Below are 26194 nucleotides of genomic sequence, written 5' to 3' on the forward strand. Positions count from 1 at the left end.
ATGTCCACACAAAGATCTGTTTGTGAATGTTTGTAGTTATTGTATTTATAATCACCAAAAACTAGAAACAATCCCCATGCCTATCAATTGGGAATGGATAAACAAATCATGACACCTTTAAAAAAAAATGTAGGTTGGGCGCGGTGGCTCACGCCTGTAATCCCAGCACTTTGGGAGGCCGAGGTGGGCAGATCACGAGGTCAGGAGATCGAGACCATCCTGGCTAACACAATGAAACCCCATCTCTACTAAAAATACAAAAAATTAGCCGGGCGTGGTGGTGGGCGCCTGTAGTCCCAGCTACTTGGGAGGCTGAGACAGGAGAATGGCATGAACCCGGGAGGCGGAGCTTGCAGTGAGCCGAGAACGCGCCACTGCATTCCAGCCTGGGCAAGAGAGTGAGACTCTGTCTCAAAAAATAAATAAATAAATAAATAAATAAATAAAAATAAAAAATGTATATATATATATATACTTTTATTTTTTGTAGAGAGGAAGTCTATGTTGCCCAGGCTGGCCTCCAACTCCTAGCCTCAAGGTGATCCTCCTACCTCAGCCTCCCAAAATGCTGGGATTATAGGTGTGAGCCACTGCACCTGGCAACAATCATCACACTTTGATACAATGCAACGTGACTTAGAAAAAAAAAAAGCTTCAGATACACACAACATAGATGAATCTCAAAAGCATTACGCTAAGTAAAAGAAGCCAGACTCAAAAAGTTCCCTTATATAAATCCCGCCAAACGGCATTTTGGAAAAGGCAAAACTGTAAGGACAGAAATCAGATTTGTGGTTGCCAGTGGCTGGGAGCTGCGGGGAGGGAATTGACTGCAAAGGGGCAGGAGAGAATTTGTGGGTGTGATGGAATGTTTCATCTCTATTGTGGGGATTATAGAACTGTATGCGTTTGTCAAAAGCCATAAGCTTAGAAAAGGAGTGAATTGTTATAGGTAAGTTATGCCTCGAGAAATTCCGACACTAAAAAGTGCGTTTCTCCCCACTGTGATTTGAAGGACTTGAGCCAAAAGAGAAAGCTGTAGCTTATGTTCAGTGGGTCATCCTGAAATGGCACTCAGCCCAAGATTTGTAAACAGCACTTAAGTATTAGTTCCTTTTTCAGAAGCCCCATTCAGTGGTCCTCTCTGAGCAACTGGTGGTCAGTCTTGTTTTCTAGTAAGATTGTAAATTCTGTGAATATGAGAACTAAGGTGATCGGCCGGCCTGGTTTGCCCAGCCTGGGGGCCAGCCAGCCTGGGACTGTTTGGGACTCCTTTTTAAATCCTCCTATGATATCTAGCAGAGGAATGGGCACAAACTTGTTGTCAGAGAGAGGTCTAACCTGCTTGTAACTAGGGTTGCAAGTAACCAAGCTGAATGGCCCAAGGGTTACCAAGAGTGAAGACCCACCTTGACAAATTCCAAATTCCTAGACATCGCTGGAGACTCACCTTTCCGCCGGGGCTCAGCTTTCAGGCTTGCAACGTCTCTTAGACATTTCCCCTGTTGGCATAATATGATTGAATCTCTTTGTTGTTACGTTTCTTTTTCTGAGACAGGGTCTTGCTCCGTCACCCAAGCTGGAATGCAGTGTTGCAATCTCGGCTCACTGCAACCTTTGCCTCCCCTGCTCAAGCAATCCTCCCGCCTCAGTCTCCCAAGTAGCTGAGACTACAGGCATGTGCCACCATGCCCAGCTAATTTTTGTATTTTTTTGTAGAGACAGGATTTTGCCATATTGCCTAGGCTGGAATAGTTCAGTTTCTTCATCTGTTAAAATACAGGTCACAATATCCACCTTTTGAGGAAGGGAAAGGAATTTTGTACTGTTAACAGTTTACTACTGAGATTGTAAGGGTTAAGTTTGCCTGCATCTTATTTATTAAAAGTAATTGCGACTTCGGGCCGTGAATTTTAAATCATTATAACTAGGCTCAAACACACCTTTAGTAATCAAAATAGAAACCATTAGAAGCAACACATTTTTGCTAACGAGAAATAAGTTTGTTTATTCTTGTAGTGTAAAAATCCGTGCTTCAGGATTCGACGGACTCTCGGAAAGCATTTTCTGCATCCTACTGGTTGTGGAAGCGTTTTTCCTGCAAAAAGTTGTCAAGATGCTTGAAGAAGTGGTAGTCGGTTGGCAAGAAGTCAGGTGAATCTGGCGGATGAGGCAAACTTCGTAGCCCTATTTGTTTAACTTTTGAAGAGTTGGTTGTGCGACGTGTGATCAGGCATTGCTGTGAAAGAATTGGGCCCTTTCTGTTGACCAATGCTGGCTGCAGGCATTGCAGTTTTCGGTGCATCTCATGGATGTGCTGAGCATACTTCTCAGATGTGATGGTTTCACTGGGATTCGGAAAGCTATAATGGGTCAGACCAGCAGCAGACCACTAAAAATCCATGACCTTTTTTTGGCACAAGTTTGTCTTTGGGAAGTGTTTTGGAGCTTCTTCTCAGTCCACCCACTGAGCCAGTCATCACCAGTTGTATAAAATCCACTTTTCCTCACACATCACAATCCAATCGAGAAATGGTTCCTTGTTGTTGCACAGAATAAGAGAAGACGACACTTCAAAATGACGATTTTTTGATTTTCGCTCGGCTCATGAGGCACCCACTTATCAAGCTTTTTCACCTTTCCAATTTGCTTCAAATGTCAAACGACTGTAGAATGATCGAAGTTGAGTTCTTGGGCAACTTCTCGTGCAGTTGTAAGAGGATCAACTTCGATGATTGCTCTTAATTGGTCATTGTCAGCTTCTGAAGGCCAGCCCCTACTTTCCTCATCTTCAAGCCTCTCGTCTCCTTTGTGAAACTTCTTGAACCACCACTGTACATTCGTTTGTTAGCAGTTCCTGGGCCAAATGTGTTGTTGATGTTGTGAGTTGTCTCCGTTGCTTTACGACCCATTTTGAACTCGAATGAGAAAATTACTCAGATTTACTTTTTGTCTAATATCATTTCCATGGTCTAAAATAAACATAAAATGAACAGCAAGTAATAAGTCATTAGCAAAAAAAGCAAGAAATTCCCATTAAAATGATGTATAACATAACCACATTTATATAAGAATGTATTCCAAAATCAAACAGCAAATTCCAGTAATAAGAACACCGCAATTACTTTTCCGGTCACCTTAGTCTTTGCAGAAGCCCTTGAAGGAAGGAACCCTTGTCCCCGCTTTACAGTTGTAGCTACAGAGGCCTGGGGATGCTAAATAGCTTGCCCAGAGCTAAACAGTCAATACAAGACAAGTTGGGATTCAAACCCAAGTCCTTCCAGTTGCAAGTTCAGGTACTGGGGTACCTTCCAAACATCTGGGTAACTAACATATGATAGAAGGAACTCAAAATGCTGTTTCTGCCCTGTCTTCCCCTTCTTTCCATGCCCTAAAAATGAAAAAAATTTTTCTCCCCACAGGTGAATCTATCAGCCAATGAATCAAGTTCACTATATTTAGGTTTTCATGAGTAGGAACTGGGAAAAGAGAAACTTTTCTTGGGCCAGGAGAGAATGCAAAGGCTGGATGGACATGACTGCTGGGCTGGGAGTGGAGACGGAGGGGCCGGAGAGAGACTGGCTTCTGTCTGAACCGCTGATTATCTTGTCTGGACTGTGATCCTCTGGGAGCTCCCTCCCATCTGGTCTCCTTCGTTACCAGCATCCCTATATCTGGAGGATGTCCCATGTGGGATTGCCCTGTAACCTGTTGTTGGTGACACAACAAGCCCAAGCAGGCCCTGGTGTCCTCCTCAAGGACCTGCAGTCTCATGAGGTGGTACGTGCCTGGCAAGGCCACTGGAGCAGGTCCCGGGAGGTCAGCAGCTGGAAGGAATCCTACAAGCCAGCACGAGAGAGGGTAGGAAAGAATTCTGAACCCCTGAGTGACTGGGAATGGAACATTCTGCCTTGCCAGCTGTGATGCCCCCACCCCCTTCCTTGGCAAAACTAAATAGTTAAGTGCATCTCGACAGCAAACCCAAATTTAACTTTGCTTCCTTCTGCAATGAAAGTCCAGCTGAGTTGGGAAGGGAGAGGCCCTTGAAAGGTATTTCCACCTTGGCTTGACTTATTAGGTTAGTAGAAATGGACTTGTTGTTCTTACTGGTAGGTTATTAAAACCCTCAAGGAATGTGCAGAAGGCAAATTTAGTCTGAGGAGCCCAGTAGGCCTAGGAGACGCTGAATAAAGAGTCTAGTTGTTTGGATAGCTGGAATGTTGGGGAGAGGCAGCTTTTCACTGAAAGCTGCCCCCAGGTTGTGCCTTGTGGCTCCCAGCGGCCCCACCCTGAGAGGGTCTGCAAGTGATGCCTGCTCTCTGCTCAGCGCCTATCTCTTCCTATGCCTAGGTGGTTCCTCCCCCACTGTCTGCAAGACTGAGAAGCTCAGCTGGCCTCTTGCCCCTTGGACTTGGTCTCCACTAAAGTCTCTTCAGACTGAGGAGTGCGGGAGGAAAGGGAGGCATGAGAGTGGGTGGCAGGGAGGTGGGAGAATGCTGCATCTGGCATATCCTGATGCTCTTGAGAAGTGAGCCCTCAGCAGGGCGGAGCAGGCTCCCAGTGCGGAGGCTTGGAGGGAGGAGGCGGTGCTGCAACCTGTCACCTTAAAGGGCTTGATTGAGCTGCTGACTCAGAAGCACAGGGCTGATTACCCATAATTACAGCCCCATGTGGTAGTCTTGTCAAAATGCAGAGACCTCCTTAGTCCCAGAGCTCCTCCCCCGGCCCCTTCTAAGTAGGAACTGTCTTTCCAGAAAACGAATCTTCAGACCTGCCCACGCAAAACCCCACAAAGGCAAGAACCACCTTTCTAGAAAGTATTCTCTCTCCTGGAGCCCAGGGGACTTTCCCAAACACAGCCATGATCATTTCAACCTCTTCCAGATCTTTAGCAAGACCTACGAGGCCTGCCGGTCTGGCTCCTGCCCGCCTGTCAGCCTCACCTCACACCTGTGACCTCCATACCTAGCCCCTGAATTAACGCAACAAACAGTGTTGAATGCCTGCTGTGGGCTAGGCATCGCTCTAGGCATTGAGGATACTCCCGTGAACCACATACAGGCCCTACCCTTGTGGCACTTACATTCTGGTAGGGGGAGATGGGCAAAATTTATAGTAAGTCAGACAGCGAGAAGTGCTAAGGAGAAAAATAAAGCTGGGAGGGGAAGTGGTTCCCATTTTATAAGGATGAGCAAAGAAAGCATCACTGATGATGTGCTATTTGAGAAAAGGCCTAAAAGAAGAGAAAGGGCAAGCCACACATCTGGGGGAAGCGCATGCCAGGTGAAGAGCCCTGCAGAAGTCCATGATCAGGAACAAGGAGGCCAGCGTGGCTGAAACAGAGTGGGAGATAAAGGTAGGATCAAAGAAACACTAGAGCGTCTGCATGCTGGCTTTTATTCTGAAAGAGATGGAGGCTTTTGAGCTGCCATTCAAGGGCTTTGAACTGAGTAGTGACCTAATCTGACATGTTTGAAGTGGATCCTCTGACTGCATTGTTGAAGACAGAATGAAGGCAGGCAAGGGCAAGGTCAGGTTTAGACTAGTCCCAGTGGTGCAGATGGCGAGAAGTCGCCAGATTCAAGATGCACTCGGAGAATTGTCAGGATTTCCTGACAGATTAGATGTGCATATGAAAGAAACTAAGGAGGCAGAGATGACTGTAAGCTCTTTGGCCCAAACAGTTGGAAGGATGGATTTGCCACTTACAGAGATGGGGAGACTACAGGAAAAGCGGATTCGGGGGAGAAAGATCCGGAGTTCTGTGTTCAATATGTTAGATTTGAGATGACTATTGAACATGCCGGGGAGATGTTAAATAGACATTTGGATGTTCAAACCTAGAATTCAGGGGAATGATCTGGCTGGAAAGGCCAATTTAGGAGTCATCAGCTAGAGGAGGTACTTATCGGTTTGTTTATTTTGAGATGGAGTCTTGCTCTGTTGCCCAGGCTGGGGTGCAGTGACATGATTTCAGCTCACTGCAACCTCCACCTCCTATGTTCAAGCAATTCTCCTGCCTCAGCCTCCTGAGTAGCAGGGACTACAGGCGTGCGCTACCATGCCGGGCTAATTTTTATATTTTTAGTAGAGGCGAGGTTTCACCATGTTGGCCAGCCTGGTCTCAAACTCCTGACCTCGGGTGATCCACCTGCCTCAGCCTCCCAAAGTGCTGGGATTACAGGCGTGAGCCACCATGCCTGGCCTAGAGGAGGTATTTAAAGCCATAAACCTGGTTGAAATTGGCCTTATTTTAAATTCACAACCACCAACATGGGCTCTTGAGAAGATAGGAAGTCCAAAGACAGAGCCCCGGAACACTCCAATGTTTGGGGGTCAGGAAAATGAAGAGGAGCCAGCAAAGGACGCCACAAAGGGGGCAGCCAGTGAGGTAGGAGGCAAGCCAGGAGAGGGGAGGGCAGTGTCCCAGCGAATGAACAACTGACTAGGTTTAAACATTCTGAGATGAAGTCAGACAGAAACGGAGGGCTGAGTATTTGCAAGTAATTGGTGACCTTGAGAAGGCCCGTTTTGTGAAGATATGAAGGGAAAAGCCTGATTGAAGTGGGGCTTGGAGAGAACAGGAGGATACGAACTGAAGACAGTGGAGCGAGAAATGGGGCAGTAGCTGGTAGGGGATGTGAGATTAGGGGAGGGCTATTTTTCAGATAGGAGAAATAACATATTTGTAGGATAATGAGAGTGATCTGATAGAGGGTGAAAATTTGATGATGAAGGAGAAAGAAAGGACAACTGCTGGAGTAAGATCTTGGGTAGATAAGAGAGGATGGACTCTAGTTTCCAAGTGAAGGATTTTTGACATTAGTTGACTATGATTTAAAGCAAGGCTAGGTCGGGCACAGTGGCTCACACCTGTAATCCCAGCGCTCTGGGAGGCCGAGGAAGGCAGATGGCTTGAGCCCAGGAGTTCAAGACCAGCCTGGGCAACATGGTGAAAGCCTGTCTCTATAAAAAATACAAAAATTAGCCAGGCATAGTGGCACACACCTACATTCCCAGCTACTCGGGAGGCTGAGGTGGGAGGATCACTTGAGCCTGGGAGGTGGAGGTTGCAGTGAGCCGAGATCAGGCCACTGCACTGCAGCCTGGGAGACAGAATGAGACTCTGTCTCAAAAAAAGCCAGTCAGCATGGTTGATATATATTTTTTTAAGATGGAGTCTTGCTTATTCACCCAGGCTGGAGTGCAATGGTGCATTCTTGGCTCACTGAAACTTCTGCCTCCTGGGTTCAAGCAATTCTCCTGCCTCAGCCTCCCTAGTAGCTGGGATTACAGGCACGTGCCACCACGCCCGGCTAATTTTTGCATTTTTAGTAGAGACGAGCTTTCACTATGTTGGCCAGGCTGCTCTTGAATTCCTGACCTCAAGTAATCCAACCACCTTGGCCTCCCAAAGTGTTGGGATTACAGGCGTGAGCCACTGCTCCTGGCCAATATTTTCTATTTTTGAAAAAAATTTTTGAGACAGAGTCTTGCTCTGTCACCCAGGTTGGAGTGCAGTGGCGATCTCGGCTCACTGCAACCTCTGCCTCTCTGGTTCAAGCAATTCTTATGCCTCAGCCTCCCTAGTAGCTGGGATTACAGGCGTAAGCCACCACATCTGGCCATGGTTGATATTTTCTAGGCACATTTAGCTATTGTGATGCAGGTGTTACGTAGGTAGAGAGGCCAGGTGCAGTGGCTCACACCTGTAATCCTAGCACTTTGAGAGGCCGAGGCAGGCAGATCACCTGAGACCCTGGCCAACATGACGAAACCCTGTCTCTACTAAAAATACAAAAATTAGCCTGGCATGATGGTGTGTGCCTGTAATCCCAGCTACTTGGGAGGCTGAGGCATGAGAATTGCTTGAACCCAGGAGGTGGAGGTTGGAGTGAACTGAGATCATGCCACTGTACTCCAGCCTGGGATACAGAGTGAGACTCTGTCTCTGAATAAATAAATAGGTAGAGAGCTAGATTCAATCAAAGCTGGTGTTTTTCCAGAACAGCAGTGAAGGAAGAGGGGTCAAGGGAGTTGAGGATGTATGGAGATGAGTGATTATAATGATGATTAGATCATCTAAACTGGATGAGAAGGAAAGTGGGGAGGTGAAGGAAAAGGGGAAGGTGGGTAAGTCTTGAGGGACTGAAGAATTATTGGAGCTGGTGTCCCAGAGGGAGTAAACTGGGAAGATAGGAGGCGATGGTCAGAGTGGGAGGCATGAAATTGAGATTATGGAGTTCTTGGTACTAATATACCTAAGGCATGGCTACAAGAGTGAGTGGCTGAGGCAAGATGAAGGACAAGCCCACTAGAAGCCCACTAGAAGACGTGCCACTGTGCCCCAGCCTGGGCAACAGAGCAAGACCCTGTCTCAAAAAACAAAGTAACCCTGAGGTCCTTTCCCATTCGCACTCCCCATATCCCCTGCCATTCCTATCCTGGGTTTCTGCTGAAAAAGATAAAAAGGAAAAATACATAATAATGTAGGGAGTGTGGGTAGGGTGTTCCACCTGTGGTCAGGGAACTGTGGGGGATGATGAGGTAAGCCAAGGAGACCAAAGGAGTATACCGGCATTGCATGTAGCACTATCCACACAGCAGCTCGAAAGGCAGGTCACTCTGCCTCTACTTTCCTTTCTTTTCCTTCTGAATGTTTAAAATGATGGGAGATACATGATTTATTGTCTGGGTTCCCCACATACCTGGTTAAGTCTCATTCATTCTGTCACTCCATACCCATGGCCTAGAAGAATGCCTGATCTAGAAGATGCCCAATGGATTCTTATGGAAGGAATGTCCAATGGGTGTTAGGGGTGAGGCTCAGGGAATTGAGCAGCTTGTTCTGGGTCACGGGTAAGTGAGGAAGTGGGATTAGACACATACCCATACACACACAAAATTTGGTGCAAAAGGACTCTAATGCCATGTTTTAAAAAACACTTGTGTAATTTTAAAATGCATTTATCAGCTGGGCACAGTAGCTCACACTTGTAATCCCAGCATTCTGGGAGGCCAAAACAGGAGGATCACTTGAGGCCAGGAGTTGGAGACCAGCCTGGGCAACATAGCAAGACTGTCTCTACAAAAAATTTAAAATTAGCTGAGCACAGTGGTATGTGCCTATAGCCCTAGCTACTCGGGAGACTCAGGCAGGAAGATTGCTTGAGCCCAGGAGACAGAGGCTGTAGTAACCTGTGGTCGTGCCACTGCACTCCAGCCTGGGCAGCAGACTGAGACTCTGTCTCGAAAGAATAAAAATAAAAATCAGTTTCCCTATAAAATATTAGAAGAAAGAAGGAGATTAAGGAATTTTGATAATCCACTGGAAACATTACAAGCTGTATTATTGTAGTCTATTGTATGCAAAACTGAATATTTAAATATGTGATTTAAAAAATTTTGCCCATCTTCATTCTGCAGTATAAATATGTGATTTCAATGTGGAACTTGGGCACGAGGAGAGTGGGGAGCAGAGTATGGAAGCCAGGCAGGTGTGGGGAAAGGCAGCTTAGCTCCAACTTTGCCTGGAGCTTTACGGCAGCATAGGCTGCTCTGGTTTTCCATTTTTTGTTGTTGTTTCAAAGACATTTGAAAGTGTTGACTGTTATGCAGTGTCTTAAAAAGACATTTGGGGCCAGGTGCAGTGACTCCGTCTGTAATCCCAGCACTTTGGGAGGCTGAAGCAGGAGGATCTCTTGAGGCCAGGAGTTTGAGACCAGCCTGGGCAACATGATACAACCCCATTTCTAGGAAAAAATACAAAAATTAGCTGGGCATGGTAGTGTGTGCTTATTGTCCCAGCTACTGGGGAGGTTGAAGTGGGAGGGTCACATGAGCCCAGGAGGCAGAGGTTGCAGTGAGCCGAGATCACACCACTGCACTCCAGACTGGGCAACAGGGCAAGACTCGGTCTCTTAAAAAAAAAAAAAAAAGACATTTGAAAATGTCAGCCTTCCTCTGGTAGAGCTCACCTAGCTCAGCTACCTGTGAGGTCAGAAGTTTTATAGCTTACAGCATAGCAAAATTATGCAGTGCAGTGCCAGTGAGCACAGGCACAGCACAAAAGCACCTCTAGAGACGAAACCCTCAAAATGCAGCCACACACGGGTGAACAGCCATTCACCCTCACTGCCCAGAGGTGCCAGCGGTGCAGGGAGCCCAGAGGTGGCGCCTATTGTGACACCTATTGCCAACAGGATGTTGATGAAAAGTCTGGGGAGAAAAGTGAGTCCTATGCAGAGAAGTGTGTATACTTTCAGACTTTTTCTATGGAACTGAGAGTGAACCCAGGGTTACCTGATCCCCAAACCCTCCCTCTCTCCATGGGTTTTGCAAATGAGCCTCAAGTCTTTTTAGAACACCAACTGATAATTTCTCCTTGATAGATGTCACTCATTTCTCAGCAAGAAGTTAAGATAGCTTCCAGGGTCCCCCCAACCCCATCACCCACATTGTCTCCTCTATTTGCTTGCCACCCAGAGGCTGAATTCCAGTAGCCATTCTGCGTTGCAGCCCTTCATCCAGATGCTGTCCATTAAGAGAGGTGCCCCCACCCCCACCCACCATGGGGCTGGCTGCTCACCAGCACCATTAACAGTGTTTGGCACATGGTGGACTCTCAAGAGTTGGGGGTGTGTGAGACTACTGACCATTATTTAGCAGCCTTGGGTGCTGGGTGCACTGCTGGATCCTCTGCAAATACAATCTCTCTTAATCCTCACAATAACCCCAAAGGCAGCATTATTCCCCTCCTTACAGATGAGGAAATTAAAGCCCTGGGAGCACAGTAGACTTGTCCTCACTCACAGAGCTAGTTAGGAGTGGAGCTAGAATTTGAATGGAATCAACCTGCCTTCATAGCAGTTCCTGTGATAGAACCCTCAAAGGGTGTGTGTGTGTGTGTGTGTGTGCGCGTGAGGTGGGTGTTTCAGTTGCCTGTACCCAGTGCTAGTTCAGATCAAAGCAGGCCTCCTTTGATCTGTGAGTGTGAGTGGAACTGGGAGGCAGCTCCTCGCAGGGAGGTGTTTGGAGAAGCTGCGGGTGGAATGAATGGGAGGAAACAGGTTGGGGCAGTAGGTGGGGCATGCTGCAGGCTAGGTGACACAAGCAGGTTGGGTGACAAGCTCAGCTGGGCCCCTGGGGTTTAAGACAGGAGGGTGATAAGGGAGGTGTTGCTGCGTGCAGAGGTCACAGCTGGGCCCATCAGAGCTCAGCCCAATCTGAGTGGCTGTTGTTGTTTCTTTTTTTTTTTGCTTTTTTTGTTTGCTTTTTTTGTTTTGTTTTTTGTTTTGTTTTTAAAGCAGGACCAGCCAAACTTGTCCCAGCAGCTTCCTGGCTTTCTAAGGCTTTCCCTTCTTTGTTCCCAGGTCACTAAGCTAAGAAAATACAGCATATCCATCTGGCCAGCTTCCCAGATAAAGCCTCACGAAGTTCCAGCACAGAAAGAAGTGAAAGGGGAGAATGGAATAATCTGTTCATTCTTTCGTTCAATATTTACTGAGCACCCACTATGTGCTAGGTATCGTTTTAGGTGCTTGGAATACAGCAGTGAACCAAAAAGACAAAGATCCCCGATCATGGGTTGCTTCTGGAGGGAGATGGGGAGGTCATAAATAATAACCCTAAAAAGTAAGTAAATTAGGTCATAAGGCTGTGGTACGAAGGCAAAATAGAGCAGGGAAAGGGGGATCAGGAGCACATGTATGGCTGAGGTTGGGGTTGCAATCTTAAGAGAGTGGTCAGGGAAGTGAAGGAGCTGCCCCTGTGGCAGGCAGAGAGAACACCACGTCTCCAGAGCTGAGGCAGAGGGAACATGCCTGTGTATTTGAGCAACAGCTGGAGACCAGGAAGCTGGAGTGGGGGGGGTGATGTGGAGAGTAGGAGACCGAGGGATTGTCCAAGGGTGGGGGCTACATCACTTAGGGTGTGACAGTGGCCTGTCTTCTCTTTGTAAAGGATCCCTCCCACTGCTGAGCAAGAAGGTGGGAAATGGGAGAGCAGCTCTCGGAGCCCAGCATGATACCCAGACGGGAGGCTATGGGGGCTCAGGCAGGGGCTGGGGGCAGGCTTTGGAGGGGTGGGGGGTGATATGGTTTGGCTCTGTGTTGCCACCCAAATCTCATCTTGTAGCTCTCATAATTCCCATGTGTTATGGGAGGGACCTGGTGGGAGATAATTGAATCATGGGGGCATGTCTTTCCCGTGCTGTTCTCATGATGTGAATAAGTCTCATGAGATCTTATGGTTTTAAAAAGGGAGTTTCCTTACAAAAGCTCTCTCTCTCTCTCTGCCTGCTGCCATCCATGTAAGACGTGACTTGCTCCTCCTTGCCTTCTGCTATGATTGTGAGTCCTCCCCAGTTTAATGAAACTGTAAGTCCATCACACCTCTCTTTCTTTTGTAAATTGCCCAGTCTCGGGTATGTCTTTATCAGCAGTGTGAAAATAGACTAATACAGGCCGGGCGTGGTGGCTCATGCCTGTAATCCCAGCACTTTGGGAGGCCAAGGCGGGCAGATCACCTGAGGTCAGGAGTTCAAGACCAGTCTGACCAACATGGAGAAACCCCATCTCTACTAAAAATACACAATTAGCCAGGCATGGTGGTGCATCCCTGTAATCCCAGCTACTCGGGAGGCTAAGGCAGGAGAATCACTTGAACTCAGGAGGCAGAGATTGCGGTGAACCAAGATCGCACCATTGCACTCCAGCCTGGGCAACAAGAGCGAAACTCCATCTCAAAAAAAAAAAAAAAAAAGAAAAAGAAAAAAGAAAACAGACTAATACAGGGAGCTCAGGAGCACTGCCTTCCGTCTGGTCCACTGGAGATGTCTGCCAGACTCCAGCAGGGTGAGCCTAGCAGGCAGTTAGGTATACGAGTCAGGATTATGGGAGAAAGGTCTGCACTAGAAATGTAAGTTTGGGGTGTCATTCTGCAGATGGTGAATGAGATCATGAGAGTGGGAGTGCAGATGGGGAAAAGGATGAGAGCTGAGCCTTGAGCACCGCGCTCTTCAGAAGCCCAAGAGAAAAGAAGGCACAATCAGGGAGGTAGGAGGGAAGCCAGGAAAGGCTTATCCCAGAAGAGATAGCTTCAAGCAGGAGAGAGGGACCAACTGTATCAAATGGTGCTTAATCTAGCCTTGCTGCTTTTGCCGGGCCCCAAGCTGCCATTCCCTCCTCTTTAAAATAGGAGTTCCAGGGTCTGGGTGAGGTGGCTCACACCTGTAATCCCAGCACTTTAGGAGGCCAAGGCAGGTGGGTCACGTGAGGTCAGTAGTTCAAGAGCAGCCTGGCCAACATGGTGAAACCCTATCTCTACTAAAAATACAAAAGCTAGCTGGGCTTGGTGATGCATGCCTGTAGTCCCAGCTACTTGGGAGGCTTAAGGCAGGAGAATCGCTTGAACCTTGGAGGTGGAGGTTGCAGTGAGCCAAGACTGCACCATTGCACTCCAGCCTGGGTGACAGAGCAAGACTCTGTCACAGACCAAAAAAAAAAAAAAAGGAGTTACAGTGTCCATCCAAGAGGTGTGATGGAGATTAAATGAAATCATGTACAAGGAGCAATATGGCACATTCAAGTCACACTCAATGTCCTTCTTTCTGTGGGAAAATTCATGCATATGAATGATGGTAAAAAGAAGATGATAACTATGATTATGATGCTTATTTATACCTCAGGAAAAACTGTATAAGATATGCCCTTGTCCTTGGGCAGCACAGCCATCACCAGGGAGGACCTACATGGAATAATGGGCGGCAATCCATGCCTGCCGGGCACAGGCTGTGACTGATGGGCCAGGGCAAGGAATGGCTTTTCATGGTCAGGGACTTCACAGGTGTGAGCACACAAGCTGGGTTCAGAAGGACGTGGAGATTTGGGCAGGCTGAAGGGAAGGGACATTCACGTGAAGGCAAGGGTGTCGCAGAGGTGCAGAGTGGGAGCTGAACTTTGCTTGAGGACTGAATGGGACTTGCTTGATAGGAGGGGATGTATTGGTGTGTGTGTTTCCAGGACAGGCCAAGTGGGAAAGAGGTTGGCAAGGGAGGTAGGGACCAGATTACTTAGTGATCAAAATCTGGTCTGAACTAACAATCAGTCCACCAGAACCTGGGGTAGGTGCTGAGCCCCAGGCCCCACCATACCCTGTACCCTCCATTCTCTGGTTGCAATGGCCTGCTTAGCCCTCTGTCTCCCCTGAACTGAGTGCTCTGGGAGCGAGACAGGGATGAAGCCCTGTTTGCTGCTGAGTCCCAAATTAGTGCTGTGTTTGAGGGAGGCACATGTGGTGCGCCTAGAGGCTGAAGGAGAGAGTCTCTTCAGGACCTGCAGACAGTGAGCCCCTACCACAGCACCATGCCCAGCTCCCTATGGGCACTTGGTAAATGGGAATGGAATGGACACATGTGCCCAGGGGTGACTGTTCTAAAGCCGACTGCAGTGTCTGTAGGGCCCACCATCTGCTCTTGAGAAGCCCCGAGGGGAATCCCGAATCCAATGGGGCCTCCTGGGAGGCCCCATTGCCTGTCACTGATCTGAAGAGAGATTCCAGACATGGGAAAGCCAGGGGACTCCCTGCAGAGACCTGGAGAGGGTCTTCTCCTCCTCAGCCCCACTCCAGGCCCAGACATCGTCACTGTCAGGTGGTAGTTTCTTCCTCTGCTTGTTCCTGCCTTGCTGACCTCCCAGCTCTGGCCTCCCTTCCTCTCCCCATCTGCTCCCATTCCTGATGCTCCCCCTCTCTTCCCTGCTCAGTCGAGGAGCTATTTTTGTCATCTCCCCCTTCCCCATCTGCCTCTTCTGTCCCCCAGGATTGAGCGTGGCTCCTTCTCAGAAGCGGATTCCTGAAAGGCCCGGCCCTTCAGGGGACATGGATGGGGCCACCAGCTGCTGGGCAAAGAGGACAGCCAGGAAGCAAGTGATGAAGCCTGCAAGAAGGCCAGGGAGGAACAGGAAGGACCAGGTGCAGTGGGCAGGGGCGGAGGGAGACTGGATAAGGATGGGGGAGAATGGAGGAGAGCTGAGAAAGAGATAAAGAGACGGAGCCACAGGGCAGGGCATAGTGCTGGGCCTGGGGCTGAGAAGTCACTGCAGGCGGAAGTAGACAGCTCAGGCCTGGGCCGCACAGATGTACCCAGATGCCCGGAGCAAAGGGAGCCTTAGACCCCTGCTTCTGAGCTCGTGTCCTTCTTTTTTTTTCTTTTTCTTTCTTTCTTTTTTTTTTTTTTTGAGACGCTCTTGCCCTGTTGCCCAGACTAGAGTGCAGTGAAAGTGGCATGATCTCAGCTCACTGCAACCTCTGTCTCCCAGGTTCAAGCGATTCTCCTGCCTCAGCCTCCCGAGTAGCTGGGACTACAGGTGCAAGTCACCACACCGGGCTAATTTGTGTATTTTTAGTAGACAGGGTTTCACCATTATTGGCCAGGCTGGTTTCGAATTCCTGACCTCAAGTGATTTGCCCGCCTCGGCCTACCAAAGTGTTGGGATTACAGACGTATAAGCCACCATGACCAGCCTGAGCTCTCTCCCAGGTGTCCCCAGGCTCACGGATTCAGCAGAGCATCCAGAGATGGCAGGGGGCATGTGGAGCCTTTCTGTCCTCCCCAGCCTGTCCTGGGAAGGGGTTGGGCCTTCCTAGCTCTGGGTCTCTGGAGGTATTGGCGTGGGGGTTCCACTTGCAAAAAGCAGGGGCTCCAGGTTGTGGGGAGCAGAAGGGATGCAGGGGTCTAGAATAAGAGGAAACAGGCCGGGCGCGGTGGCTCACGCCTGTAATCCCAGCACTTTGGGAGGCCGAGGCAGGCGGATCACAAGGTCAAGAGATCGAGACCATCCTGGCTAACACGGTGAAACCCTATCTCTACTAAAAATACAAAAACAAAAAATTAGCCAGCGGCGGTCACCTGTAGTCCCGGCTACTCCAGAGGCTGAGGTGGAAGAATGGCGTGAACCAGGAAGGCAGAGCTTGCAGTGAGCCGAGATCATGCCACCACGCTCCAGCCGGGGCGACAGAGAGAGACTGTCTCAAAAAAAAAAAAAAAAAAAAGAATAAGAGGAAACAGTGCTGAGTTTGAAAAAGGGTGAAAAGAGATTTTAAATCTGCCATGCTCTTCCTAAACTGGTGCTCCTGGGCAGTAAACAACTCAATACAGCGTGTGCTTTGTGGGTTAGTCACATTGTGACTTATCTGTGAGCTGCTATCAGTAGAGTGAATCAGGGGAGGGAGGGTGTGAGCGTGTGTGGGAGGGTGTGAGTGGGTGTGATCATGTATGTGGAGGTGTGTGTGCCTAAGGCTCCCCAGGGTAACATGGGCCTAAGGTAGGATTCAGACATGTCTGGCTGGCGGGGCCAACCTACAGAAGTTTTGCTCCAGGTCGGGCGCAGTGGCTCACGCCTGTAATCTCAGCACTTTGGGAGGCGAACGTGGGTGGATCACCTGAGGTCAGGAGTTCGACACTAGCCTGGCCAACATGGTGAAACCACGTCTCTACTAAAAATACAAAAATAAGCCGGGCATGGTGGCAAGCTCCTGCAATCCCAGCTACTTGGGAGGCTGAGGCAGGAGAATTGATTGAGCCCAGGAAGTAGAGGTTGCAGTGAGCCAAGATTGTGCCATTGCACCCCAGCTTGGGCAAAAAGGGTGAAACTCTGCCTCAGAAAAAAAAAAAAAAGAAGAGGTTTTGCTCCAAGTTCCCAGAGCCTTCAGCCTCCAAGGAGCAGACTCACCCCAGGAAGGAGATGGGTAACAAGCCTGCCACCAGCAGGGCAAAGCAAACTGCAGCCCACTGGAGGTGGGGTCTTTTCAGCCCAGTGCTGGTCTGAGCCCTAGGAAGAGGACTTGACACAAAATGGGATCACCATTCCCACGGATGGGGCTCTGGCCCCGCTACCACACGTAATGCCAAGGGGAGACTCGTCTACCCTCACAGTTTAGAGCCCCTGACACCCGAGGGCCAAGCAACCTGTGGCAGTGGCTGGTGACGCACCGTGGGGCCCATTGGGAGGGCAGAGACCCAGGCAAAGGTGTCTAGGGGTGAGGGCAAGGGAGCAGGGAGGTGGCAGGGGTCTGAGGCCCCGTGAAAGGGGGCACAAGAGACAGTGGCATTTAATTGTGACCCAATCTGCACCTATAGCGTGGAGAGAAAATTCAGGTACACAAAGCCAGAATAACTAAAGACTATCTATTGTTTTCCTTGTTTCATTATTTTAATTTTTAAAAAATTTTTTATAGAGATGGGGTCTTGCTGTGTTGCCCAGGCTTGTCTTAACTCCTGTCCTCAAGCGATCCTCCCATGTCAGCCTCCCACAGTGCTGGGATTACAGGCATGAGGCGCTGAGCCTATCCCTGTCCACTGTTTTCATCAGAGAAACATTTATTGAGCACATATGTGTTTGTACCAGACACTAAGACTACTAAACCAAACACAGCCCCAGCCCCTACGGAATTCACTGTCCAGTGAATAAGAGGAACATAAAAGTGGGTGACTGGCCAGGCGCGGTGGCTGACAGCTATAATCCCAGCACTTTGGGAGGCAGAGGTGGGTGGATCACCTGAGGTCAGGAGTTTAAGACCAGGCTAGCCAACATGGTGAAACCCCATCTCTTCTAAAAATAAAAAAATTAGCTGGATGTGGTGGTGGGCACCTGTAATCCCAGCTACTTTCCTGAGGCTGAGGCAGGAGAATCGCTTGAACCCAGGAGGCGGAGGTTGCAGTGAGCCGAGATCATGCCATTGCACTCCAGCCTGGGCAACAAGAGCAAAACTCTGTCTCAAAAAAAAAAAAAAAAGTTAGTGACTATGCGTCATTAGTAAGTAATGATAATGATAATAGCCAACATATTTAGTGCTCACATGTGCTGGGCACTGTTCTAAGCACTTTACATATATGTGCATGTATGCACAGGATCGAGGCACACACAGGGCATGGAGTAGGGCCCCAGCGCACCTCAGTCATTGGGAAGTTCCTGCAGAGGAGAGCAGCGTATTTTCCACAGGGTTCTAGAATAGGTCAAGAGGCCAGTGGAAGTCCCTGCAGCCTTCACTCCCACCTCCGTCAGCTGAGAACAGGCCAGATCAGACTTGTCTGTGGTGTGTGCCTGTAGTCCCAGCTACTCAGGAGGCTGAGGTGGCAGGATTTCTTGAGTCCAAGATGTTGAGGCCACAGTGAGCTGTGATGGTACCACTGCACTCCAGCCTGGGTGACAGAGGGAGACCCTGTCTCACACACGAAAGAAAGAAGAAAAGAAAGAAAGAAAGAAAGCAAGCAAGAAAGAAAGAAAGAAAGAAAGAAAAAGGGAGAGAGAAAGAAAGAAAGAGAGAGAAAGAGAAAGAAAGAAAGAGAGAGAAAGAAAGAAAGAAAGAGAGAGAAAGAGAGAGAAAGAAAGAGAGAGAAAGAAAGAAAGAAAGAAAGAAAGAAAGAAAGAAAGAAAGAAAGAGAGTAGAGGAAGCCATAGGGATAAGTGGGGAACAGAGGGCAGGAGGTGGTCCTGGGCTGGGCTGGAGGCTGTGGAGTTGAGTGTCCCAGGCTGGAGTGCAGTGGTGCCACATTGCAAGCTCCGCCTCCCAGATTCACGCCATTCTCCTGCCTCAGCCTCCCGAGTAGCTGGGACTACAGGCTCCCGCCACCACGCCCGGCTAATTTTGTGTATTTTTAGTAGAGACGGGGTTTCACTGTGTTAGCCAGGATGGTCTCGATCTCCTGACCTTGTGATCCGCCCGCCTCTGCCTCCCAAAGTGCTGGGATTACAGGCGTAAGCCACCGCGCCTGGCCTTTTTTTTTTTTTTTTTTTTGAGATAGAGTCTTACTCTGTCACCCAGGCTGGAGTGCAGTGGCACAATCTCGGCTCACTGCAACTGCCACCTCCCAGGTTCAAGCAATTTTCATGCCTCAGCCTCCTGAATAGCTAAGATAACAGGCATGTACCACCACACCCGGCTAATTTTTGTATTTTTAGTAGAGATGGGGTTTTGTCATGTTGGGTCAGGCTGGTCCCGAACTCCTGACCAAGAGATCTACCTGCCTCGGCCTCCCAAAGTGCTGGGATTATAGGCATGAGCCACCACGCCCGGCCAACGAATACTTTTTTACTATCAACATGTCATGTAGTATTTGGGAATCTACAATTGACCCTCTATATCTGTGGGTTCTTCATCCATGGATTCAACCAACTGCAGATAGAAATATTTTTAAAAAACAATAAAAATAATACAAATAAAAAATACCGTATAACTAACAACTATTTACAAAGCATTTACATTGTGTTAGGTATTGTAGATAACCTAGAGATGAGCTAAAGTAGATGGGCGGTTATAGGGTTATATGCAAACACTATGTCAGTTTATATGAGGGACTTGAGCATCCTCAGATTTTAGTATCTGTGGGGTCCTGGAACCAATCTCCCAGGGATACCAAGGGATAGCTGTACTTCTAAAAATTACCTCTTGTTTATCTGAAATTCAAATTTGAGCTGGTGTACTGCTTTTGTTTTTGTTTGTTGTTGGCAAATCTGGCAACCCTGCCAAGAGCAGGGGCTTTGGAGTCTCATACCTTCACCTCAGATCTCAGCTTTTCTATCTTTTCACTCTGTGAAACTCTCTGAGGCTCACGTTCCATATCTGCCTCCCAGGGCAGGAGAAGGATTAAGCAATAAAATGTGCTGGCGTAGGTGACAACTGTTATTACTGTCCCTGGCCAAGATACCACAGCTAGAAGGCAACGGGCCAGTGACTGCCCTCCACGCTCTGGTCTGAGATCCCTGGGTCATCCCAAGGGCCTTCAGCAACCTGCTGCCCCTCCTCCAGATCCCAGCCCATGCAGTGCTCAAGGGGCCACTGGGAGACCAGCAGAAGAGGCCCTGCACCAGAGAGGAAGCACAATCTGGCCGGGGGAACCCAAACTTCTAATAACTGCAAAGAGCCCTGTGGGATGAGAAGGGAGTGGCGGAGGCACTAGCATTTATTCTGTGCCCACCATGTGCTGGGCATTTGTTACCTAATTTAATCCTCACAGCAACTTCTCATTTCCATTTTGCAGCTGAAGATGTATTAATAGCAACACAGGATAAGGCCCGGCTGTTCCTGTTTGGACCACTTTCTCCGGCCGAATCCATGGTTCCTCTCACCTCCTCCAGGCCTTTGCTCACCCCAGCCACTTCCCTGACTGGGTGCCTCCCATCGGAACCCTCCCTGGGGAACCTGTCCCACAGCGATGGAGCGCCTTATACCCGCTTTCCGCTTTCTTTTTTTTACAAAGCACTCCTACTCATCAAATACACTAACTACTGTGCTTATTTGGTTTGCTTCTTTCCCTTCCAGAATGTAAGCTCTACGAGAGCAGGGTTTTCAGTCCTTCTGGTTTACTGACACATTCCCCAGGCCCAGCACAGAGCCTTGTACATATTTGTTGAATGGATTAAAAACAGAATAACCATAATCATAGCTGACACTGCCTTAGCCCCTACTTTTTGCCCTAGAACTGTTCCAAGCATGTCGTATGTGCTCATTCATGAATTCCTCCCATCTCAATGAGGCACAGAGTGGGCAAGTAATTTGCTCAAGGTCACAGAGCAAGTGTGCAAGAGTGACGAGCAGGTTGGCCTGAGTTCCCCGTTGGTGATGTTTTACTCACTCCGAGGCTGTCTGTGACCCTTGGCATCAGCTGTTTTCGTGGGTGACATGGCCTCCTTGGCAGCACCCTCTCACTCCTCTAACACGCTGTATTATGAGGGCCTCTTCGCTTGTTTACTGTTTTTTTTTTTTTTTTTTTGAGACGGAGTCTCGCTCTCTCACCCAGGCTGGAGTGCAGTGGCGCGATCTCGGCTCACTGCAAGCTCCGCCTCCCGGGTTCACGCCATTCTCCTGCCTCAGCCTCTCCGAGTAGCTGGGACTACAGGCGCCCGCCACCACGCCCGGCTAATTTTTTGTATTTTTAGTAGAGACGGGGTTTCACCGTGGTCTCGATCTCCTGACCTCATGATCCACCCGCCTCGGCCTCCCAAAGTGCTGGGATTACAAGCATGAGCCACCGCGCCCGGCCACTTGTTTACTGTTGACTCAATTTCTTTGAGGGCAGGGACTGGTCTCCTTCATTTTGATTTCCCCAGTGCCTTGCATGGTGTCCTGCCCATGGCAGAGACTCCCCTCCGTTTTCCTAGTTGGCATTTGCACCCACCTGGTGAGGTGGGAAGCACAGGTATCATCACTCCATTGCCCCCATTTTATCAGCAGGGAAACAAGCTCAGAGAAGTGAAGTCTTTCATTCATTTGACAAGTATTTATTGCACTTCTATTAAGTGCTGAGAGGCTGGAAGAGGCAGACAGTGGCCAGACCCTGGGTCTCCTGGTTCAGTGCTCACCTGGCCACAGCCCACAGTCCACGCTACATAGCCCCATGGGTTCTGGCTGCTGCCCAAGGCTTTGGTGAGACTATGCCCTGTTAGAACTGGGCGAAGGCCAAATATAAGCACTGAGGGGCACTGGGGGTGGGAGGGGACTTGAGGATCTAGACAGAGTGTTTCAGCCATGGTTTGTGGGGACTGCCCAGTGGGGCTGGAGCAAGTAAGTGGGTGAGGTGGCGATTTCCAGCCTGTGATGCATGTCTGCCAGATGTGCTTCAAAGCAAACAGGATGCAAACCATATTATTTAAACTGATGTGGTTAGCACCCAGCCTTTCCCAGTGGGGGAAGCCTTGGAGTGTCTTCCTCTTACTGGGGAATGTGTTCCTCAGGGAGGGGAAAGGGTTGTTTGCAATGTACAGAAAACCTGGAGACTCGTGGCTCAACCAAGAAAAGGCAACATGTTCCCAGAAAGAAATATATCACAGCTGGAACCAGAAGGTCTTTCTGTCTGTCCTTCTTGGTCCCTGAGGATGTTATATGAGCAGATTTATGCTGGAACCTGGGTGTGGTGGGGAGAGGTTGTATTCATTCATTTATTCATTCATTCATTTGACAAGTATTTATTGCACTTCTATACACCGAGTACTGAGCTAAGTGTTGAGAATATACCAGGGAACACAATATACCTGCTCCTGTCCTCACTAAACTTGCAGCTTAATGTGGGACAAGCATTAAAGGAGCATTGTTGTTAATTAATTATTTTTAGCTGCCAGTGCTCTGAAAGAGATTCCTGGATTGCATGAAAAGGTAAAATAAGAAACCTGTTTCAGTTTGGGAGTCAAGGAAGCCTTCTTGGAGGAAGTAGTATTTATGCTTTGTCCTGGAGGCAGTCTAAGAGTTCTTCTGGCCACTTGCTGAGCGGAGTGGGTGAGGGGGCTGAGCATCAAGCATTGCAGGCCCGGGGAGGGGCACATGCGAAGACCTTGAGATAGAAAGGAGTGTGGCTTCTGTAGGTTCTGCATGAAGGGCTCCAGAGTGGCTGGCATCTGGATACTAGGCTGATTGGGAGAGGCAGCTCCTGCTCATGTCTGATGGAGAAGATGACCAAGTTTAACCACGGGAGTGGCATTCCATGAGCAGCAGGGACGTCGTGGAAGTCTGGCGTGAAGGGACAGTTGCCATGAATAGACAAGTTCGTTCTGGAAGGCTTGCTGCAGAAGGCGTGTCTGGGGGTTTTGGCAGAGGGTGTAGGAGTTGGAAGAGCTGTGTGCAAGGCTGAGGAAGTGGGAGCGAGACTACTTTGGGTTGGTGTGGGGGTGGCTGAATGACTCGATTTGGATGTGTACGTTCTGTCTCTCCAATTAATTTTAAGAACTACTATTTATTTCACAACCACTGTGTGCCAAGCAAACACTGATCTATTTCATTCAACCCATAAATAGCTGTTTGAGATAGATATGACCATCCTATTTTACAGATGAGACAAAGGAGGCTCAGAGGATTAAGTGACCTGCCCGCAGCAACACGGAGAAGATGTGGTGGAACCAGGGATCAAAAATTCGTCCTCTCTGTATATAGCGCCTCAACCTTCCATCACACTTGCCTTCCTGGTGACCTGATATCCTAGGATTTTCACTGACTGCTCTGGGGACACATTGGTTAAATCCAAGTGGTTTGCAGGCACTGACTGGCAACATAACTGTGGTCAATAGAAGAATGATGTACTGAGTGGTGGTCACTTAGAACCATGCATCTGCCACCCCTAGAGGCTGGGCCATGGAGAAGGCATGGCTCAGCTAGCACGGTGGCTCACACCTGTAATTCCAGCAATTTGGGAGGCCGAGGTAGGCTGATTGCTTGAGCTTAGGAGTTTAAGACCAGCCTGGGCATCATGGCAAAACCCCATCTCTACAAAAAATACAAACATTAGCCAGGTGGTATGCACCTGTGATCCCAGCAAAAGCAGGAGGCTGAGGTGGGAGGATCGCTTGAACCTGGTGTCAGACCTCAGAGCCTAAGCTAAGCCATCAGATGCCCAGTGACCTGCACATATACATCCAGACGGCCGGAAGCAACTGAAGATCCACAGAAGTGAAAATAGCCTTAACTGATGACATTCCACCATTGTGATTTGTTTCTGCCCCACCCTAACTGATCAATATTCTTTATAATCTCCCCCACCCTTAAGAAGTTTCTTTATAATTCTCCCCATCCTTGAATGTACTTTGTGAGATCCACCCCCTGCTCCCGAAATATTGCTCTTAACTCCACCGCCTATCCCAAAACCTAAAAGAACCAATGATAATCCCATCACCCTTTGCTGCCTCCTTTTTTGGACTCAGCCCGCCTGCACCCAAGTGAAATAAACAGCTATGTTTCTCACACAAAGCCTGTTTGGTGATCTCTTCACACTGACACGTGAGATACCTGGGAAGTTGAGACTGCAGTGAGCTGAGATCCTGCCACTGCACTCCAGCTTGGGTGACACAGCAAGACCCCAGTTCAAAAAAAAAAAAAAAAAAGAAAAAAGAAGGCGTGGCTAGTGTGAAAACTGAGGCGTGGCTGCAAGCTCAGTTGTCCGTGGGCACTGGATTCAGTGGCGGATCTGGGCACTGCTCCCCGCTCCCTGTGGACTCCATATCTCAGCCATGGACAAGGTTTCTGACCTCGCCGCAGGGCTCAAGGCCTGGCATTCTCACTTCTTCCACCCTCTGGAGGCCCTGGCCTGCCCTGGGTACCCTCCCCAAGTAGCTTCCTTCCCTTGGCTCCTGTGCCTTTGAAACCTGCTGAAGCATTTCCTGTCCAAGGCAAAGTGAGGCTCATGGGTCGCTGGGTTTCCTTTCTATTCCAGGAGCTGTAGCCAGACCTGTTTGAGTCTGGGCCAAGCTCGAGAAGGCAGTGGGTGTGGGGGCCTTCCTTCCAGTTCAGGGAAGGGGCTGGGGAGGAGGCAGGACCGGGCTGAGCTGGTGCTGCTGGCATCAGTCATGGACCACGTGCAGGGGGCAGAGGCACCCAGCCTGGCACTTTGAGGACGGGGGGGGGGGGGTGGGATAAAGCTCCATTTCTGTCCCCCTAAGGCAGCCTGAGGTTGAGCAGGGCCCAAGGCAGTTCACTAAAAGAGCCAGCGTCAGTGAAACTACTGTAGGTAGCTTCAGGCCATTGTTTTACATGTGACCCTCCCAGTGCTAAATTCTAAACTGGCTGCTCATTTCAGCTCAGGGCTGACAGCCATGCAGCTCTTTATTATGAATCTCATCCTCTGAGGCCGGGCGCAGTGGCTCACGCTTGTAATCCCAGCACTTTGGGAGGCCGAGGTGGGCGGATCACGAGGTCAGGAGATCGAGACCACGGTGAAACCCTGTCTCTACTAAAAATACAAAAAAAAAAAATTAGCCGGGCGTGGTGGCGGGCGCCTGTGGTCCCAGCTACTTGGAGAGGCTGAGGCAGGAGAAAGGCGTGAACCCAGGAGGCAGAGCTTGCAGTGAGCAGAGATCACGCCACTGCACTCTAGCCTGGCGACAGAGCGAGACTCTGTCTCAAAAAAAAAAAAAAATAATAAAATAAAATGAATCTCATCCTCTGGGCTCTAGGGGCTCCTGCCTGAATGGTAAAAACAGTACCAGTAATAGCATTCAAAATTGGGGTTCAGCAGGCGACCTGCTACGACTCTACTGGGAGGTAGAGATCACCCTTGCCACGTCGTGCTAGGAGAGTATCTGGACCTTCCAGCAACACGCCAAGGGTTCTAAGGCTTGAAATGCATTCCCACACTGAAAATACAAATCACAATGTTTCTCAAACTGTTGAAGGTCAGACACTGAAAGGGGCAGGGTGAGGACGAGGAAAGACTGGGTGAGGGGCTGGGGAGGAAGGGAGAGAAGAGGTTCCAGCGGAGGGGAGGATAATAAGGCCTCCCCCTTCATGCTGTGTGGGGCATGGACCTAAAAGATCGGGGGACCCTGTGGAGTGAGGGATGGACAGAGGATGCCAAGGTGCAAGATGTACTGATTGGCATGCTATTTTTGCAGGACATTTGCATGCTTTTCATGTACTGTCTAGAGAACAGTGCAGGGAATTCCTCCAGGCCCCACTGTCTCCCCATCCTCCTTCTCTGATGTACCAGGGCAGGGCAAGCTTAGGTTAAGAAGAAGTGGATGGGGTTCCCCCTCCACCATGGCCCTGTCTGGGTGGGGGCTGCAGGGGAGGAGGCTGCATTCCCTGAATCTGAGGAAAGGATGCTCCCTTTCACCCCCCAGTAGGGAAGCCAGGGGTAGAGGAAGGTGTGTGAGAGGAGGGAACGCTCCTACTAGGAGGATGGGGGTGGAGGGGGCAAGGTGTCTGGGGGTAAGGAGCTTTCTGGCTCCAGGCTTCTCTCTGATGCAGGGCCCGGAAGGAAGGAAGCCAGATGAGGTGCCTCCTCCTGAATCTTTGTGAAGTTGTGTTTCCTGTTGCAAAGCAGGTTTTTGACATCAAATGCCTTTCTTTTCCAGTGGCCCTGCATTCCTACCCTGCCCACCCTTCCTCAGCCCCAGCCCTGGCCCATCTCATAGGTACCTTGGGGGTTCTGGGCAGAAGCTGGGAGTCCATCAGGGCCAAGGCCTGTGTCCCTCTGTCTTGCATCACGGTGGCTGGCTGGGCTCCCGATCAGGCAAAGCAGCGGTCCTGGGACCCCTTTGTCTCAAGGCTCTTGGATGGGCCCTCGGGCATGCCTGGGGTGCCCATGCCAGGTCTCAGCTGGTTTCTGGTTGGTCAAGAGTGACTAATCCCAGGGTGTCCTGGGCACAGACCCTGGGTCACCTGTGAAAAATTTGTCCCCACCCTGGTCTGCGGAGGTGCCACTTCTTTGTGCCTT

Source organism: Symphalangus syndactylus, chromosome 19 (assembly GCF_028878055.3).
Source record: "Symphalangus syndactylus isolate Jambi chromosome 19, NHGRI_mSymSyn1-v2.1_pri, whole genome shotgun sequence".
Lineage (NCBI taxonomy): Eukaryota > Metazoa > Chordata > Mammalia > Primates > Hylobatidae > Symphalangus > Symphalangus syndactylus.